Below are 14,202 nucleotides of genomic sequence, written 5' to 3' on the forward strand. Positions count from 1 at the left end.
TCCAGCAGCTTCCGCATCTCCCCCGCATCACTCTTGGCCCCCGTTGCCTCGTGAAAATGTCTGCCTCTGCCCTCCAGCCCGACGCCGCTGTGGACGCCCACGGCCCCCACCCCCGCCACCATGGGACAGGCAGGGAGTGAGCCAGGAGCGCCCACCCTCCATCAAGGTCAGGCATCGCCCGTCCCTGCCCCGTGGCCTGGCCATTCTGGCCACAAAGCGAAAGATGTCGCAATGCACACAGCTTTAGGATGCAAAAGGAAATATGTTCTGCTAGCCATTTTTTCACTTTTTTTTAAAATTTAAAAAAACAAAAGAAAAAACAGGAATTCGCCCTGTCTGGGTGGGAGGGGGCGCTTGCTTCTCTGCCTGTTAAGTTAGGAGGACGGTCCTAGCCCCCCGCCTGCGTGCACGGGATTGCTTCCTGCAGGCGACCCTGGCCAGGTGGGCAGGGTCTCTCCGCAGCCTCTTGAAAGCAGCCCTGAGGTCGGAGGCTGTGACGCAGGCACCCCACCCCACGCAGGGCTGCAGCGAGCCTCATAGGAGACAGGCGGCCTCACGGGCTTCGCCGTCACGGGAGCGAGCGAGCGAGCAGACGGTTAGTTACACAGGAAATTTCAACACGGGTTTCCTCTCTCCCCACCCTGCCTCCCAACCGTGGCTGCCAGGCTCGGAGGTGGACCCTGGCGAATTTGCATTTCGCAACGGCCGGGCCATGCCCCCATGAGACCTGCCGGAGCAGCCACAGGACAGCCGCCGTGACTCGGGCCGGCCTCCTGTGGACACGGACGGTTCTGAGGCACATCTGACCGCCGGCCGGCTTCCAGAATGAGGACCACCGCCTTCCGGACGCCAGGCTCCGAGACAGAGCTGCCGGCAGCCCTCTGAGACTCCTGGTGAGCCCTCTGCCCCGTGCTGCATCCGTGCCTTGTTGGGAATCAGGGAGGTCCAACGGGGACAGGGTTTCAGGGGGGCAGATATGGGCAAAAAGGGGAGGCTGTCCACACAGCCGGGCCAACCCCCAGAGAGACCTTGCAGAGGTGCCTACCAGGGAACCTCTCCTGCAAACGTTCATCCGGTAAAAGGCACCCATGCCGGCTGAGCCGAGCCCCGCACTGGGCGGGCGTATGGGGCCAACACCCGGATGGCCACGGTGGGGGGCACAGAGCCCCCACAGACAAGCTCACGGGTGCCAGATCATGTGCAAACACGGGGACCTGGAGCATGTGCCAAGCCGCCCTCCAGCGGCGTCTGGGCGGAAGGGAGCGTGTGGCCCCAGCTAGAGCATCCGTCTGGATACGGTTGTCGGTTGTCGGCTCGGCGGGCGGTCAGCCTCGCTGGTAGTAAGGAGGCGGAACCCTGGGCCACGTGCTTCTGCGGGCAAAGCAAACACGGTTTCTCTGCGTCCCCGTCGTGTCTGTGCAGTGGGACGGTCGGAGGCAGGGCCCCGGCACCGGGTGCTAAGAAACGGCATCCGCCCGGGAAGAAGCCTGTGGCCGTGCGGGACCCTGTGCCCACGATGCCGGACACGAGTGTCTGTTGTTTTGCCCTTAGATGTCTGCATGCTGGATGAACGGCGGGTCATCGGGGCCCGGCCGGTGCCAGGCCTGTTGCAGGGAAGGGGGGTGTGTCTCCAGGACGGTGGCCCCCAAATCCTGCTGATTGCGTCTGGGGAGCCCGATGGGACTCGGGTCTCGGGAGGAATCCGGGGGATGGATGTGGCCTCTGGATGGTGCTTGGGGAAGCCGAGGAGGGTCCACTGGCCGTCGGAGAGACCCCTGCGTAGCCACAGCCCAGGGACGTGCGTGCCGCAGGTGGATAGTACGTAAGGCTCTCCCGGGACCCCAGACCCAACCACACCCTGGGTGGTTGTGTTCAGGACAAGGGGACATGGAGGAAGGGTTAGGGTTAGGGCAGATGAGCCCTCCCGTGGTCCCCCAACTGGGGTGCGGCTCTCCTGTCCGGCCCGTCTATCTGTGCCGCCTCCTCGCTGTCACCACCGACCGGCAAGCCGTCGCAGCTGGGCCCTCCCTTTCACATCCCCCTTCACGCCCCTGGAGGCAGCGGGTGGGTGGGCAGGATACGGGGAGCCCGACGTGCACCTGCCGGCTCGCTCTGCCACCCTGACTGAGGACAGGGCCCCCGGGAGAGGACCCACACCAGTCAGGGCTCCACTTGGCTTCTCCCCAGGGCCAGCAACATCATACGGAATCGTGAGCCCGTGACCAGGCTCAGAGAGCAGCTGTGGGGACGTCCCCGGGGCCGCACTGGGATCCCCCAGCCGTGTGTGTGTCTGTACCCTCGTTGGCCACATGGACGGACACGGTAGGGGGTGGGTGTCGTCTCTCCGGAGCAACGGAGAGATCCCACAACTGTGTGGACGCCTTGGAGCCAAGCACGGATCTCAGGGGTGGGAGGTGACTGTGTCCCCAGCATCTTCCTACTCCACATGGGGAAACGGAGGCGAGAAGGGGCAAAGGCGGTCACCCAAGCACACCAGACCCCGACTTTCCACCTCCAGTGTCCTCTCCTCAACCTGCTACCCGTCCACTAGCCGGCCATCCCTTCGATCCAGAGGCTGACGAAGTCGTCACCGGCCGGGCTCAGGGCTGTGCTTCCCCGTAGGGGCGGGGGAGAGAACTCAACATAATTGAGATGCTGACCTGGGCTGCAGGTTGCAAGAATTTGGGGGTAGGAAGAAACCCAGGAGGGCTTCCTGGCAGAGGTGGGGCTCACCGAGTCCCTGTAGCACCAACGATGTTGTGCCCGGGCTGTGTGTGTTCTGGGTGACGGCTGGGCACGATCCCACGAGACAGGTGACCCGTTAGCACCCAGCCCAGAAAAGCCAAGGAAGCTTCCGGCATTGCTGGAGATTGTGGAGCTGAGCTTTGCAAAGAGATTGGGTCGGGGCCCTGGTCTGAGCACGGGGATGAGAGCCGGGAGGGCGGTGCCCACGTAGAGGGAGTGTGTGGTTCACCAGCTGGGGTGGAGGGCGGCTGGACCAGAGGACGGGCAGTCCCCTGTGACGCCCTAAGGCTGGCAGGCAACGAGGCATGGACCGACGTAGGACCGTGGGGTCTGTTGAAGATGGTGCCTTTGTGCAGATGCTGGTGTTGACTGGACCCGCAGAGAGCCTCACAGTTTCGGACCTGATGGCAGAGACCCTGGGTGACCTCGATGATGTTTATGGGGGGACCCCTGACAGAGAGAGGAGCTGAAGGAAAACAGAGGCAAAGGGAGGGTGTCTTGGGACAGAACCAAGTGTCAGGTATGCAGGGCGAGCGCACGGTCTCTCTGCTATGGCACGGGCATTGGGCGCAACCTGCAGTCAGCCCCCTCCAGATGCCAGTCCCATTTCTTCCCCCAAAAGTTGGAATGTCCAGAAATGTTCCCCAGGGGGGAGGCGCAGAGTCATGGCTGCTTGTGATTACAGTGTGATAGATAGATGATGGATGGACAGACAGACAGACAGACAGACAACAGATAGACAGGGTTGGACAGATGATAGGTTGGATGGATGGATGGTGGATGAGTAGGTAGAGAGCTAGAAAGACAGATGATAGATTGATAGATTGATAGACTGACAACAGGTAGATATGGATGGACAGATGGATATATAGACGGACAGATAGATCAATGAGAGATAATAGATAGATGATACATAGATACATAGATATGGATGGATAGATGGATGGATGGATGGATGGATAGAAGGAAGAATGGTTAGATGATAGATGATAGATAGATAGATAGATAGATAGATAGATGATAGATAGATGATAGATAGAGATAGATACATAGATAGACAAACAGAGTCTCCCATGTAGACCAAGGTGTGTCTGCCTCAGCACTGCTGACATCTGTGGCTGCATCCCTCCTCTGATGTGGGATACCCTAGGAACTACAGAGTGCTCAGTGTCTCTGGTCTTCACCCACCCGAGATTAGGGGCATCCCCACAAGCTATGATGCCCCAAACTGTCCCCAGACATCCCCAAGTGTCTTCTATGGGGCAGAATCACCCCCAACTCAGAACAGCCAAGGCAGAGGATGAGAAGGAACAAGGGACAACACTGCCAGAGGCCTGGGAGGAACTGCACGACCATGTCACATTCTCTGGGTCTCCGGGAGACGACTGGGCTGGGCCAGGGTGCTCGGGGACACTTTCTCCCATTTCTTAATGTTCTGTCTCATGTTTTTGTTTCTGTGATGAAAGTATAGGGGTGATAGGGCACAGAGCTCATTACAGAATAAGCAGACGCAGGCCACATCCAGGGAGAAATGAGCCAAGGTTTACTCTGCTCTGCTCCCACAGGAAGGTCCCTGTGGCGTGTGTGTGCTATCCTATAGCACAAGATAATCTGACGAAAAATAAAATCCTGGCTTGAACAAGTGGCATTTTTACTAAAAAAAGCAGGAACAATAGGAAAACTTTTGTAATATTCTGCCCCACCAAGAGAACAGGGAAAGTTTGTGGATTAGGGAGTCTGGCTTCTAGCCAGCCTGGTCACTCTCTGTCTTGGATGTGTCCCATCCACCAGGAGGTGCTGTCTCCTCCAAGTACTCTGCAGTTGGAGGCCTGGAGTCTCCATGTATGTGCTGGTGGGGGAAGGGCATGGAGCAAGGCCACCCCTGCACTCAGGACAGGGACAAACCAGCAGGGCACAGATGCGGGATGGGATAGGAGAGAACCTAGTAGTCATGGCCATAGGCAATCCATGCCTACAGTGAGTGCATATGCTGCGGCTTTGTAGACAACCCCAGAAAAAATCGCCGTGAGTTTAGTAATTGGTGGATGGGTTAGTCACAGATGGATGGATAGAAGGATAAAGGCATGGGTCCATGGGTTGGAGGATGGATGATTGACGGATGAATGAAATGGGTGGGTGACTGGATGGATGGATGGATGGATGCGTGGTTGCAGGGTGGGTGAGCAGGTAGATCAATGGTTGGGTGGGTGGATGGATGGATGGATGGATGCGTGGTTGCGTGGTAGGTGAGCAGGTAGATGGATGCATGGCGGTGGATGGATGGATGGATGGTGGGTGAGCAGGTAGATGGATGGTTGGATGGATGGATGGATGGTTGGATGGATGGATGGATGGTTGGACGGATGGATGGATGGTTGGATGGATGGACGGTTGGACGGATGGATGGATGGATGTGTGGATGGATGGATGGATGGATGGATGGATGGATAGATGGATGGATGGATGGATTGATGTGTGGATGGATGGATGGTTGGATGGATGGATGGATGGATGGATGGATGGATGGATGGATGGAAAGAAGGGTTGGTGAGTGGAAGGCTGGATGAATGGGTACCTGGATGGGTTGATGGGTGCATGGATGGACAAATGGAAGGATGGATGGATGGAGGATGAACAGACACAAGGATGAGATGGAAGGGGCTGTACACATGGACCCACAAAACAAGAGAAGAGGCAGGTTGCCCATCCTTCCCTCCAGATCTGTTCCTTAGGACAGCCATAACCAGTGACCACAACCGATGGCAAGGATGTTGGAGATGCTGTGGAGCTACACAGAGGCGGTGGTCAGCCACCATGGTGAATGCGCCCAAGGCCACTGCAGTGTTCACCTTGAAATGAAGTATGCATCAGTGTAAAGCAGAGAGAGCGGAAACAAAGGGCCGTCCGATGCCCGTGCTCTTACTTCCTCACTCCGGGCTATAAACACTGTCTGCAGGACACGTTGCCAGTGAGCCGGGTGCTACAGATTCTGAGTCACACTCACAGGAAGCCGCGGAAGGGCGTTTCTGAAACCCCACCACAAGATGCCCGTCCCGAGGAAGGGCTGGTTGGTTTCCTTCCCTGAGCACGACTCCCTCCTAAGGAGACACGGCCGTCCCCACTTGCAAACAGGCATGCAAACAGCAGACAAGCTGAGCTGTCGCCTGGGGGCCGTGCACAGCCTGGAGCGTGCAGCCCCCTGTGTGCAGCCCCCCTGTGTGTGTCCATCTAGCTGAGGCTTTGATTTCCAGCTCACGGTGACCTCCTTCGCCACTGGGCTCCAAGCTGGTTGCTGTGTATGGACACCAGGCCCTGCGCATACTGTCGTTGGTGAAAACAGATTGTAGGGGAGAGACAACGGGAGAGCAGAGAGATCATTAAGGTACCAGAGAAAAATTTTAAAGACACATACTTTGGGGGAACAGAGCGTATTGGAGATATATGCCCAAGATCATGGCCTTTGTGATCCACATTCAGGAAACCTACTGAGGTCACAGGGACCTCAAGCATGTTAACGGGCCACGTGGGCTCAGGCACAATGACCCCATGCAGAGCCTTTGACCTGTACCCCAGCCCAACACAAGAATTACCCCTAGATCCTCTTTCCCACTAAAAGTAGTTTCCATCTTGCTCAGCACATCAGACAACTTCCGTAGGGCCTTATACTTGTCCTCGGACTCTGAGAGGCGGAACATCAACCCCAGGTCAGGTGCCTGGGACTTCCCATAGGGCACTTGAGGGGCACAGGCTGAGTGGCTCCTGAGCCCCCGCCCAGTGCTGCCCTCCATGCGATGGATGACATCTGCGTGTCATGCTCAGAGCTTCTTGGACGCTCCCCACTGCCCGGAATGTCCAGCTTCACACCCTCCAAGCACGCCCCAGTCCCGGTTTCACACTGCCATGGCTACCTGTCCACCACGTGGGGACTGAACATCTCATCCCACCTTCTCTGCACTGCCCTAGCAGCACAGCAGGATCTCCACACTATCCCCTGGCTCCGTGACCACTTCCGATAATGAGCGTGTGCAGTAGCCCACAACACCCTGGGGTACGACCCACCGGGTAACACCTCCTGCACCTGGATGGCATACTCCACGACAGGTCCCCCGTTAAACACAGTGGTTACACGACACATGCACCTTGAGGACATGATGCTCTGGGAGAGAAGGAGACACACGTAGTCACACGGTGTGCTGTGTCTGGGGGAAGCCCACGTCCTGGTCAGCAGAGACCTCCATGGTCCCTGCAGAGGGAGGGAGTGGAGAACTCAGGCATCCACAGAAAGCACCACTTGGTGGCCTGACTTGGCTTGGGTATTAAACAGAATGGTGTAAATGTTACGGGTAGGGTGATTTGCCATGTAGATTTGCTTGGGAAGCTGGGGGTCCTGAGAAGCAGGACTTCAGGAACCAAAATGGGAGTAGTCCAGGCAAAACGGGTATAGTGTGTTGAATGGTGGACCCCTAAAATATATGCCCATGTCTTAATCACCCAGAACCTGTGGAAGTTATGTGGAAATAGGGTCTTTGTAGATGTAATGAAGGGAAGGATCTGAGATGAGTTCATCCTGGATCAGGGTGGCCCTAAGTCCAATGACAGGTGTCCTTGTAAGAGACAGAAGAGGAAACACAGACACAGGGGAGAAGCCACGTGATGATGGAGGCAGAGGTAGGAGGTGTAGATAGATACAGGATAAGATTGGATAGATACTGAGATAATAGCTAGACATAGATGGATGGTTGGATGGATGGATGGAGGGATGGTTGGATGGATGGATGGTCTTGTAGGTAGATGATAGATGATAGATAGATAGATAGATAGATATAGGGATAGATGAATGGATGGGTGGATGCATGGTTGGATGGTCATGCAGATGGTAGGTAGATAGATATAGAGATGTATGGATAGGTAGGTAGGTAAGCAGATGATGATAGATGGATGGATAGATAGATAGATAGACAGATAGATAAATAGATGATAGATAGATAGTCTCTCATGTTAGACCAGGACTTCTCAGCCTCAACACTACTGACATCTCAGGCTGGAGGGCTCTGAGGCAGGGCGTCCTGAGCACTGTAGGGTGCTGAGCACCATCTCTAGTCTCCACCAACCACATGCCAGGAACAACCCCCTACTCTAGTGTGACCAACAGAAACAGCCCTGGGCAGTGTGGGACATCCCCTGGGGGCCCAGTCACCCCCAGGTAGAAATTCCTTCTCCAATACCGAGCCTGTTGGGCAGGAACATTCCCTACGTCTCATGGACCAACCGCCTACGGGGTTGAGGGACACTAGGCTCTCCTTGGGGTGTCAAGGAGCACCTAATTATATTGACCAGAAAAATGCACACACATGGTATGGAATGCAGTGTATTAGTACCAAGGCCAGCCCCGGGGGGTTCCTCCCCCAAAGCACAGGGTGTCTGCCTGGGGCTCCATCAGGACCAGTCTCTGATTCCATGTGAAGGCCAGGATGTGGCAGGTGTGGACCATGTGCTCCCTGGAGGGTCCCAACATGCACCAAACACTGTGTGGTCTCACCATGAGCGTGTAAGATGGGGCCTGATGTGCAGTTGTCTCTTCTGCACATATCTTCAGAAGCCACGAGCTGTGAGTCTGACCGCGGCCACGCTCTGACCTAACGCTTAACCTCTATTTCCTCTTCTGCGACATGACAAAAACACTATTTTCTCTTCCGTCCTCTTGAGGATGCTGGGCTAACACTCAGGCCACAGGGGATATAAGCCTGCTCAGGTACAAGGAGCTGACCCCAGAAATGAGATGCCCTTGAGCGGTAGGAATGCCAACAAGAAGGAATTCGGCTCGGCAGTTTTGGACCATGGGTTTACCCAGCCTCGGCTTAGTGATTTGTATGACGCTATATCATCACTCCGTGGGGTTTTGTGAGTTCACTCAGTTCCACATCTGTGTCACAGGAAAATATGGTCAATTAGAAAGCATGCACTATTAGCTCCATGGTGGTGTTCTCCCATCAAAGCTGGGTGGGGGCCCAGTGTTTTCACACAACGACCCAGTCCATGAGCAGTGGGGGTTGATCCCCTGCAGGACTCAGGACCCGAGTCAAGGTAAATTCATCATGGCCTCCAGGACATGCCAAGGGCCCTCTCCTTCTCCCCACCTTCTGGACCCTCCTGGCTCTGGTCAGTGACAGGTGTGCCTGGAAAGAGGACTCCCAGACATTCTTGGTGATGGAACAGAGTCGCAAGACCCACTTGGCTTCTGATTAGAACACTGATGGACCCGCTCCCTTGAACTTTTCCCAAAACCAAACTGTCTACCTCCTTAGACTTGCCCAACTCCTTTGGGCCCCAAGTCTCTGATGCTTCTGGCAAAATTGCGTCTCACATTCTCCCCACGCCACATCCGTGTTGAGCTGTCCTGGTTCATGGTGGGTGGTTCCAAGTTACCTGATTCTACCATCCATGGAGAGTCTTGTCATTGAAAATCATAGGGTCTGGTTGGAGGGGAACTTGTCAGTTCAAATGCGAAATAGGTCCTGTCTTTGGAAAGCAGGGGTCTCAGAGGTCAGAGAGAGAAATGCATTCGTCGCCTTCTGCCCAGGGAAAAATTAGGATCAGCACCTAGGGTCTTGCTTCTCTGAGGGTTTCTGTATCGATCAAGGTTCTCAACAGAAGCAGACTGTGGTGGTTAGTTTTATGTGTGAATGTGGCTGGACCTCAGGGTGCCCAGATATTTCAGCACATGGATGGATACATCGATGGATGGATGGATGGATGGATGGATGGATGGATGGATGAACGCATACATAAATACATAGATATATAGATGATACATGGGTGTGTCTGTGTGAGATGAGCATTGCATCAGTGGACCGAGTAAAGCAGATGACCTCCCCTGTGTGGGTGGTCCGCAGGCAAGCCGGCAATCCTTCCCTGGTCCAAGGAGAACAGACAGTGGGTAAAGGGGAATCAGCTCCCTCTGCCTCACTGTCTCCAAGCCAGGATATATGTCTTCTCCTGGCTTCTGATGGGAATCCATCACAGACTGCTTCCCTGGGCCTCCAGCCTGCAGACAGGAGACTGTGGGATGTTTCATCCTCTACAGTCATGTGAGCCAATTCCTTTAATAATTCTCTTTATATATGTGTGTATGTGCATATATGCTACTGCTTTTGTTTCTCTGCAGAATGCTGACTCTTACAAGAACCAGAAATATGGAAAGATGATAGATGATAGATAGATATATGATAGATAGATAGATAGATAGATAGATAGATAGATAGATAGATAGATAATGGGTAGGTAGGTAGGATGGATGGATGGATGGATACATTGATGGATGGATGGATGGATGGTTGGATGGATGGATGGATGGATGGATGGTTGGATGGATGGTTGGATGGATGCATGGATGGTTGGATGGATGATGGATGGATGGATGGATGGATGGATGATGGATGGATGGATGGGTGGATGGTTGGATGGGTGGATGGTTGGATGGATGGTTGGATGGATGGATGGATGGATGGACGCATACATAAATACATAGATATATAGATGATACATGGAAAGATCTATGTCTGCCTATAGGAGAGACAAAAACAGAGAAAGTGAGAAAGAGATTTATTTTAAGGAAATGAGTCTTATAACTGGAGGTCAGCAAGTCTGAAATCTGCAGGGTTGACTAGCAGGCTGAGGCCCAGGGACGCGGTGATGCTGCATTTTGAGTGTGAACACTATCCGGAGACACAGAATTCCCACTTCCTCAGAGGAGGTCAGTCTGTTTCCTCTTAAAGCCTTCAACTGATCCGACGAGGCCCACCTAACCCATTACGGCGGCCACCTGATTTACCTGAAGTCTGTTGATTGAAATGTTAATCCAAAAGAAATACACACAGCAACATGTTGACTCATGTGTGACCACGGATCCGGATACCACAGTACTGCCAAGTGGACCACGTAACGCTTACTGTCACATGGCAACAATGCAAAGAGGACTCTTTCGAGAGCTCCCAATCGAGGAGCTGAGCTTCTTTCTCCCTTTGTGCAACAGACCTTGTGGCTCATCTTACTGTAAAGAAGGGCACAAGGGTGGTCAGTTTGCTGCATTTTGGTTTTTGCGCTAATGTTTGTGTGGACATATCTTCTCCTCTCTTTCCCCCCGAGTTTTATTGAGATATAATTGACATATAGCTTTTCATGAGCTGCAGTGGGACAACATCATAATACAGCATGGGATATATGGATATGGGAGCATTCAAAAGGAAACGAAGAAGCTTTGTTTGAATCCATAAACCCAGTTTTGTGTTATTAAGTTTTAGGAGGGGATAAGGAAGAACACCTCGGACGGTTTACATGGTGAACCAAAGAATTACAACCACTTCACTGGCAAACTTGTCCTCTTGCGTTTTCTTGATCTGATAACCCTCGGAGCTTTGTCACTAGAAACCTAAGTGACATCTTTCACTACGTGTGCAAAGACTTATCAGATGTATCAGGACAGGGTAGCTCAAACTTTCAATTCTCTTCCATGGGGTGAATGTTCTGAAATCCAGCAAGTGGGTAGCATGCGTGTCGTGGAGACCCCAAAGATGAAGAGAGCTCCACTGTGGGATCCTTGGCCTGATCTTCACAGAAAGATAAAAATCTGTTTCTCATGATCTTCTAAGTTTCACAACCCTCAGCCCAATGGCCTCTACACCACCCAGGAAACCCAGCCCTTCTCCTGCCTCCAGAAGCCCGTGCAGTTCATGGGGCAGGGCATGGGGTTCTGCATCTGTAGGGCCACATGCCTCCCTGACTAGCAGCCGACAGCACAGCAAAAGGTTGCGTGTGCACGGGCAAGCTGTATGTAACTTGTTAAGTTGAGAGCTCACGGAACAACAAGGGACCTGGTTAGAGAGGTCCCAGGGCTATTTGTGACTGCAACAAGGTTTCCCATGTAGATACAGGATTGCATTATTATGGGCTGAATTCCATCCCTGCAAAACTCACCTATTGGAGACCTCACCCCAAGACCTCAGATTATGACTTGAAGTGGAAATAGGATGTTTGCAGACGTAGTTAGGCAAAATGAAGTCACCTTGGAGTAGGGTGGGTCCCTACTCCAATATGACTGTGGTCCTTAAAAAAGGAAGAAATTTGGACACAGACACACACACACTCACAGAAGGACAACCACATCAGGACACAGGAAGAAGACAGGGTCTACGCACCAAGGAGGGGCACCAGCCTCAGCCCTGCCTGGATCTCAGGACTCCCAGCCTCTAGGATTGGGAGACATAAATATCTATCTATTATTCTGTGAGAAAACAAATTTGCAGACTCAGGTACTCTGTTATAGCAACCATAGGAAACCCATACCGTCAACAGTTGGGACAATTTCTTACACAGCATTAGGACTCCAACCATTGTGGTTTTCTTCTCTGCTTCCTGCCCTAACCTGCTATTTCTCAGAAATGGAGAACAATCCCACAGAGGAGAGAACAACATCATTGCCTGGTCAAGGGTGGCTTGTCTCCACTGCAACCCTTGCTGGCCTCTGTACTCAAGTGTGGTCTGTGGATGGCTTTCAGGAGGGACTATTTCTATCCATGACCACCTCGAGCTGGAGCTTTGTGTGGAATAGATGGATGGACATGCACTGCCCCATGGTGGTCTCTCTCCCATCAACTATCTAAGCAGGTACCCTGTGGGTCAGAAGGCATGAGAAAAAAATATATGGACGGGCCTTGGCTTCAGGCCACTCCAGATTTCTCTGTCTCAACTCTGGACCCCACAGGCATACGGATCATCTCTGCAGAGTCACCAAACAGAACCGGGCCTCACGCGTTTCAGAGGATTGGATGCATTCCTGATGCTACTCTCTGAACTCAAAATAATTGAGCTGGAAATAATAACAAACAGCTGACCAGAGATTCATTCACCGCTGGACCCTTCCAAATAACCCATGGGCCAAAGATGGCGATGAAAACAGAAAAGACTTTGAATGAATAATGTTGCTGGAAGACACGGCCTCAGAAATGCCCACGTCCTCTCTCCCAAATGCCCACACCCTAATCCCCATGGGCTAAGCAGAATAATGCAGGTGCTTCCAGAATCCAGAAAAGACAAGCAAACAGATTTTCCCCTAGCGTCGCCACAAGGAGCCAGCTTGGTCACTATTTTGACTTTTAACTGGGAAAACTGATTTGGGGGCTCTGGCCACCTGGGTGGTAAGAAAGCAGATCTCCGTTGTCTAAAGCTTGTCGTGCTTTGTCACAGTAGGACGCTCACGCCAACGATAATTAGGACACAGCGCCTCAAAGTACGTAAGAGGAGACCAAAGTGGTGAAAACAGGCAAATTCATAGCCTTGAATCCACGGATGCAACAAGAAGAAAAACTGCATGTCCACGGCCCAAGAGTCCGTCTTAAGCATCTAGAAAGAGCTAGCTGAAACCAAAGTAAGGTAGGATGAAGGAAACGATGAAGTAAAGAGGTCAGTAGAACAGAGGGGGGAAATGTACAGGGGTGGGGTGTGGGAGGAAAATGTGCAGAGCTTATCCTTATGCCTGTGGGATCCAGTTTAGGTTCCCACCATACGGTTGTTCTTAGGGTTGAATATGACGCACCAGCTGAAGGCCGGCTGGTTGGAAATGCCCGGTAAACACCCACAATTTACAACCCGACGCTCCCAAGCAAGTGACACCGTGCTTTGTGGAAACACCCTCGGAAAGTAACGTGCGTTTGTCACTAACAGCATTGCTGTGACATATCTGCCTCCTATCTGTACCCCCTCTCCACCAGGAAGAGAAAAAACACAAACAACTCTCGAACCATCGGTGAGATCCAAGCCCAACGGTTCATTTTCTTGGTTAGTCAACTGCTTAGTGTATTTGTGTTTTCATCCTGCTTAGTACGGTAATGACTTCAAGGCACCCAACTTTGTTGTAGGTAGGAAAGCTATTTTGGGGCAGTTGTTGGTGGAACTGCTCCCACCGTCTGTGGGGACAGGAGTCGGGAGGTTGGCAGTGGGCACAGTCCCTGTAAGATGCTTCCCCCTCTCCCGGCAGAAACCATTTCTTGCAGGGATGGAAGTGAGTATTGGGTTCTCACAGAGACACTAAAGCCGGGAGCACAGCCTTGTCACCTCCTGTGACCCAGATCCCCTTCTCAGAAAAGCAGAGAGATCCTGCCTCCTCACCAAGCTGTTGAACGTTTCGGCGCCCATTTACCATCACCTACAAATCAAAAGCGCTTTCACTGAGAACTAATTTTGCACACTGCCCCCTCCCCCCAAGTCCCAGGTGACCTCTCCCTCTCCATGCGTGAAGACTGAGAGCAGTAGAGGTCCTTCAGACTGAGTTGCCCGATGCACCAGAGACCGCCCGGAGGCAGAGGAGGGTCCCTGCACACACTTAATTTTAAAAAAATCCACGTGTGACCACGGAGATAAGGTTGTTTCTTTTCCAGTCAACGTTCAACTCAAATGCAAGTT

The 14,202-nt window shown here is 52.9% G+C and overlaps 1 protein-coding gene across 1 annotated transcript in view; it reads left to right on the top strand.

The window, feature by feature from the left end:
* Positions 1-331: 331 nt before the first annotated feature.
* The window catches only part of LOC309856966 (S-geranylgeranyl-glutathione receptor P2RY8-like), a 46,036-nt gene continuing 32,165 nt past the window's right edge, over positions 332-14,202 (top strand). Inside the window, exon 1 of the mRNA XM_082718803.1 lies at positions 332-893. The gene's annotated coding sequence lies outside the window, so the exon portion shown is untranslated. The remainder of the gene's footprint in view (positions 894-14,202) is intronic.

Source organism: Mustela nivalis (genome assembly GCF_964662115.1).
Source record: "Mustela nivalis genome assembly, chromosome: Y".
Classification (NCBI taxonomy): Eukaryota; Metazoa; Chordata; class Mammalia; order Carnivora; family Mustelidae; genus Mustela; species Mustela nivalis.